General features: G+C 42.3%; 1 protein-coding gene across 1 annotated transcript in view; it reads left to right on the top strand.

Moving 5' to 3' along the window:
• The first annotated feature begins 572 nt into the window (after positions 1-572).
• Positions 573-6000, top strand: part of SLCO2B1 (solute carrier organic anion transporter family member 2B1) — an 84729-nt gene continuing 79301 nt past the window's right edge. The window contains exon 1 of the mRNA XM_051987105.1: positions 573-1036. The gene's annotated coding sequence lies outside the window, so the exon portion shown is untranslated. The remainder of the gene's footprint in view (positions 1037-6000) is intronic.

Genomic DNA, 6000 nt, shown 5'->3' with positions numbered 1-6000 from the left:
TGCAGGCGGACAAAAATAGAGGGATTGGGAATTCTATGTAATGGTTCATAGTTATCCCCCAGAGTTCTTTCGTTGGATGTAGCTGGTTCAGTTCATTACTACTGCTCTATTGGAACTGATTTGGTTCATCTCATTGCTGGAGATGGCCAGGAATGGATCATCATATTGTTGTAGAAGTATATAATAATCTTTTGGTCCTGCTCATTTCACTCAGCAGGGGTTCAGTAATTTAATGAGGATTCAAAGTGAAGATAAGAGCTTGGTGAGGTAGATATTGGCTTAGTGAATAGGACACGGAGGTACTTTCTCAGGATTAAAAAAGAACTTGATATCCAGACTTAATCTTGTTTAGCAGGAGTATCTCCATCTTCTAATCTCATCTGGCCTCCCACAGATGGACTATCACGCTCCCTCCAGAAGCGACTCCTGGGTCAGCCTCTCCATTGCCTAACTCAAGTAGAGGGGACAAAGAGCTGGAGAAGAAGCCTAAGGGAGCTGGAGTAGTGAGAGCCAGACCGAGGGGCGTGGCCGATGCTCAATGGGACCATCCCAACCACAAGCCCGCCTTCTCCAGTGCGCTGCTAGAGTGTCCCAGCAGAGACCATGAGAGGAGAAGCACAAATTTAAGGAGCAGAGGTAGACTCAGAAACAGAGCAGGAAAGGAGAGAGAGAAGGAAGGAGAGAGACACAGAAACTGGAAGTCACACAGGAAGATCCATAAGGAGAAGGAGATACAGTGAGAGACAGGCAACAGGGCAGGAAGAAACGGAGAGTAGTGGAAAAAAGTGAACAAGTAAGACTGAGCAAAGTGCTCCTACTAATGGGGAGGGAGCGCCCAAATGCCTGTCTACCTTTGGAAGATTCCACCGACATTTATCTCAGTGCCTGAAATCCCACCATTAGCATTTCACTTTACTTCACCCAAGTTTTGACTTTATAAAGGTGATAAGGTAAATGGGAAGCTTTTTCTTCTAGAAGTAGCCCCAGAGAGCCTAACAGGTTCAAATCAGCGCCAACAGCATAGGACGAAGCTCTGGTAAGTGTTGAAAGAGAGGGGAAGATGCAGGATCTGGGTGGCTGAAGGTGGGGTCTCCCGGGGGAACTCGGGAGAGTGAAGGCACTCGGATGGGAAGCCGATAACAAGTGTATGGAGGGAGGTGGGAAGGATCTTAGGCAGAGATCTCTGCTTCTCTGTTGAGCTATCCCTTTAACACAGAAAAGACAGAGAAAGAGATATAGAAGAGACACCGAGATAGAAACAGAAAGATTCAGAGGAATCTGATATTCAGAGGAAAATTCAGAGGAGAGACAGTTTAAAAAAGGAGAGAATTCCCTCTCTAGAATACTTTTGTCAAAATCTAGTGAAGCGGTCAGTGCATTTTAACAAAAGAGAGAAACTGAGGCTTAAAAAGGGGGAGTGATTTGCCAACCTCCTGATTTGCTAAATTTAGTGCTATTTCCCCTATAGCATAAAGAGAGATAGAAACGGGGAGGAAGAGAGATAGAGACAGAAGCAGAGAGCCAGAGATTAGGGTAGGGAACAGAATGAACCAGGAGGAGTAAAGAGAAAAATTGGTGGGATGCATGACTGAAAATTCAGAGGTCACTGCTTCTTACTTTCTTGGGAAAGGGAGGGGAAGAGAGAGCCTGGGTGGAGCCTCGTGGGGAGGGTGGATAACCCGGGAACAATAACTTCTCAGAAAGTGAAAATAATCTCTGGCCAAGGTAACCAAGCAGTCAACCTTGAGGTTATATCCCTGAATATATCCCTGGCTAGGCGCCATCCTCCACCACGCCGTTTAACAAGGGCAGGGCTCGACTTGCCTCTCAGAGTTACAGGGAAAGGGCTTTCTGTCCAGAATTTGTAGAGTCTTGCAGGGCCAGTAAAAAAAGAAAGTGAGAAAACCAGAGTTTGAAAATCCTGATTTTAAACTGCAGCAAGAGAAACTCAAGCGAGACCCAAGGAGAGACTTTGCAGGGATGGAGGGCAGGGGAAGTTGGGGGACAGAGACCCCTGCGGCTTTCCTCTCCAAAGATCTTTAGGTCTCTATTAATAATAGTGGCAGCCATAATAAGCTTGCACAAGCGTAGGGATTATTCTCATTTTAGGAAAGAACAAATTGAGTCTAAGAGAGCTAGAAAATGATTTCTCCAAAGACATACACTTAGTAACAGAACTACAATTTAAATTTCTCATTTGAACCACTGGTCAAAGGGCATAATATTCAAAGCCAGAAGGAACCTTAGAAATTATATTTTACAAATGAGGCCCAAATGGGACGAATGACATGTCCCAAATCACAAAGTAGAATCGAGATTGTCCCCTAATGATCTCAGGTAAGCAGAGGTTTATTTTCCTTCCTTGATCAGTTGACAGAAAAGGAGTCATTTGAACCCAGAGAATAAAAGGCATACAAAGGACATGCTAAGTCTTCAGCTGTATGAAGGTTGTGTCAGCCAGGGCAAGTCAAAGATCCCCTCAGAGACCTGCATTATCTGAATTTGTACAAGGAGTCTCATGATGCTCATATTATATACCTACCTCACAGATGTGCTGTGAGTAGCTAATGAGATAAGGAATGGAAATGTTGTAGTGATATCTACATGTCAGATGCCATCATTACTATCACACCTATTACTTCAGAGACAAAAGGAACAGGTTTGTCTGACCAGCCCCGGGAGACGATTTTCTCACGATGGGAGAAAAGTTGCAGGTACAAATTCCACACTATGTAAAGAAGCACTTTCTCATGATTGTTGTTGATTGTTCTGTAATAGTTCTTGGTGACTCCATTTGGAGTTTTCTTGGCAAAAACCCTGGAGTGTTTTGCCATTTTCTTCTTCAGCTCATTTTACAGATGAGGAAATTGAGACAAACAGAGTTAAATGACTTGCCCTAGTAAATGTTTAAGGTTAGATTTGAACTCTGACTCCAGGTCTAGGGCTTCACCATCAGAATGGAGATCTCTAAAACTGGAATTATCTGCCTAGGGAGGAGATGAAAGAGAAAGATAATTAGTCCCCCATGACTGCAGGTCTGCAGACAAGGCTGATTGACTAATTTGAAGGCACACTATACAGGGGATGCATGTTCAAGTACAGATGCAGTTAAGTGACACAATAATGAGAGTGCTGGACTAGAATTAGGAAGACCTGAATTCAGATACTAGCCATGGGACCCTATGAAAGTCACTTAACCTCTCTGCCCCAATTTCCTCATCTGTAAAATGGGGATAATAATTGGCAGGTATCAGTGACATATTTTTAAAATGTTTTGGAAACCATAAAGCTTTATACAAACCCTAATATTAGGTATCAATAAGATAATGTTATTAAAATGTTTTGTAGACATGTTTAACTTATATTAGATTATCTACTGTCTTCGGGGAGGTGGGGAAGGAGGGAAAAATTGGAGCATAAGGCTTTACAAGATGAATGTTTAAAACTATCTTTGAATGTATTTTGAAAATTAACAGCTATTATTAAAAAATTGTTTTGCAGATCATAAAGCTCTATTATAAGCCCTAATATTAGGTATTAATGCCTTCTAGTTCTGAGATCTCTCATTCCCATCCCTAAGTATATCCCTCTCTTATGATACACCTTCTGCCTGGTATTATGACTTTATGCTGTGTCTCATCTTCAGGTAAGCAGCTCTTGGGGTCAGTGTTTTGGTTCTTCTCCCCTTCTCCCCACCCCACCCCCAACATCCCAACTCCCAACCCTGGGAGCATACTGTTGAGCCTCAGGAAATGCTTGTTTAATGAGTTTTTTCCCATTCTCCTCTTCCTGGCAAAGGCCCCCTTTTCTTCAGTTCAGACACCTGGTGTTTCTCTCTTCCCAAGCCCGGGGCCGGGGTCAGACTCTCCTCTCATAGATAAAAAGAACCATTAGCCCAGCAGAAATGTCCCACATGGGAGAAGCACTTCCTCTCAGTCTTGGCCCTTTCTGATTCAGGCTCAGATGCTTCCCCGAAGTTATACACAGGGGAGCATATTATGAGTCTCCCACATTTACAGTCAATTTGCCATAAAGTCAAAAGATCTTTGGCCTCCTTAGGAGTTAGATGACCTAGGGTTCAAATCTCAGTTCTGTTACTAACCAGCTGGGTATCCTCAGACAGATTGCAAATCTCTGAGCCATAATTTTCTATAAAAATAAAAATGATAATAATAACACTTTGCTTCTCTCATAGAAGGATCAAATGAAAATTTAGATTACTTGGTAAACTCCCAGGACAGGCCTGGTCCCTTAATAGTATCTGTTGCTCTGTAGCTGTTCACAACTGTTGTTAGCATGGCTTCTAGTTACAGCTCTGTCACTGGCTCAATGTGAGACCTGAGGTGAGTGCCCCTCCAGGTTTTCTCCTCTGTAAACTGGGTAAAATAACTCCAACCCTGTATCTTTACCTGGGAGATTAATAATAATGATAGCTAGCATTGTAATGATTATAAAGCTTTTTATCTATATTCTGTGACTTTGAAAATCACAAATTAACATTTTCTATGTTGTATTGAGGGCAGCTAAGTGGTACAGTGGCTAGAGCACTGGATCAAGAATCAAAAGGACCCAAGTTTGAATCTATCCTCAGAAACTTACTAGCTGTGTGACTCAGGACAAGTCACTTCATCCTGTTTGCCTCAGTTTCCTCATCTGTAAAAGGAACTGGAAAAGGAAATGGCAAACCACTCCAGTATTTTTGCCAAGAAAATTCCAAAGAAGCCACAAAGAGCTGGATGTGACTGAATAATAACAACAAATGTATTACGTTTTTATTTGTTTTGTTAAACATTTCTCAATTATATTTTAATCTGGTTGGATGCATCCGGGAAGTATAAAAGGCCCTATGAAATGGATACCTCTAATCTTCCATCTCTGTCATTTGTGGTTCAGTGGATAGATTCAGGAGATCTGGGTTCAAATTCTGATTCTGCCCCATACTGCTTTGGACAAATCCATCAGTCAGTTAACATTTTTGTTAAGTATCTATTTTGTGCCAAGCCCTATGCCATACAAATCCAAGAAAGAAAAAGGTTTTTACTCTCAGAGAGTTTACAACTGAATAGAGGAATAGGACCTATAAAAAGGAAGCTAAAAGTGGTGGGGGGAAGGCAAAAGTGACTTTATCTCTCTTGGGTCTCAGTTTCCTCAGCTGGACTGAATGGATCCTAAGGCTCCTTCCCTGGTGACATCCCTGGGATCCTCTCATCTTTAGGGCCCTTCCAAATATGACATTCTGAAATTCCCTGGAAGGAGACTCATGGCTGGACTTTGGGGGAGGATGGGATTGGGAGGGCTCTGGCTGTAAAGACAGGGAGTGATTTAGGAGTTCAGAGATGGGAAGGGCCCCTGTGGGCTGGGGCAGTTAGATAAGTTTTCCTGCTAGAAAAAGTGTAGGAGGAGCATTGAGCCAGAGATGGTGTCTTGGTTCTGCTGTGGCTTTGTTGAGCAAATTGCTTCTTTCTGGGATTAACTTTCTTCCTCTGTAAATGTGCATATCACATTGGCCGGCACAGAATGTTTAATAAATATTGACTGACTGATAACAGGGTTGACCTGGACTATCTCTAAGTTCCCTCCTGGCACTTTCTTTTCATAACTCCACAGCTGGGTGGTTCAGTGGATAAAGCCCTATAGTAGATAGTGATTTCAAATAACAGTTATCTGACCATTAATTGTCTGCCTCAGTTTCCTCATCTGTAAAATGAAGATAATAATAGTACCTACCTCACCATTGTGGAAACCAACTGAGATCATACAAAGTGCTTATACAGTGTCTGGCACATAGTAGGTGCTAAATAAACATTTATCTCCTTCCTTTCTGACTTCTTAGACTTGAGCTAAACTGTCCTTAAAGAAAGAGTTGGATTCAGAGATGAGGGTCTATGGGAAAGCCTCAATATCAAGTCTCAATCTGTGCAGAGGCATGAATGTAGACAAGGGGTAAAGAGACCAATTTGATCGGATTGGAGAGTAAAAGAAAAGCAAGAGTGTATAACA

The sequence above is a fragment of the Antechinus flavipes genome, chromosome 3, assembly GCF_016432865.1.
Source record: "Antechinus flavipes isolate AdamAnt ecotype Samford, QLD, Australia chromosome 3, AdamAnt_v2, whole genome shotgun sequence".
Classification (NCBI taxonomy): Eukaryota; Metazoa; Chordata; class Mammalia; order Dasyuromorphia; family Dasyuridae; genus Antechinus; species Antechinus flavipes.
This window is presented reverse-complemented; position numbering and strand designations above follow the sequence as displayed.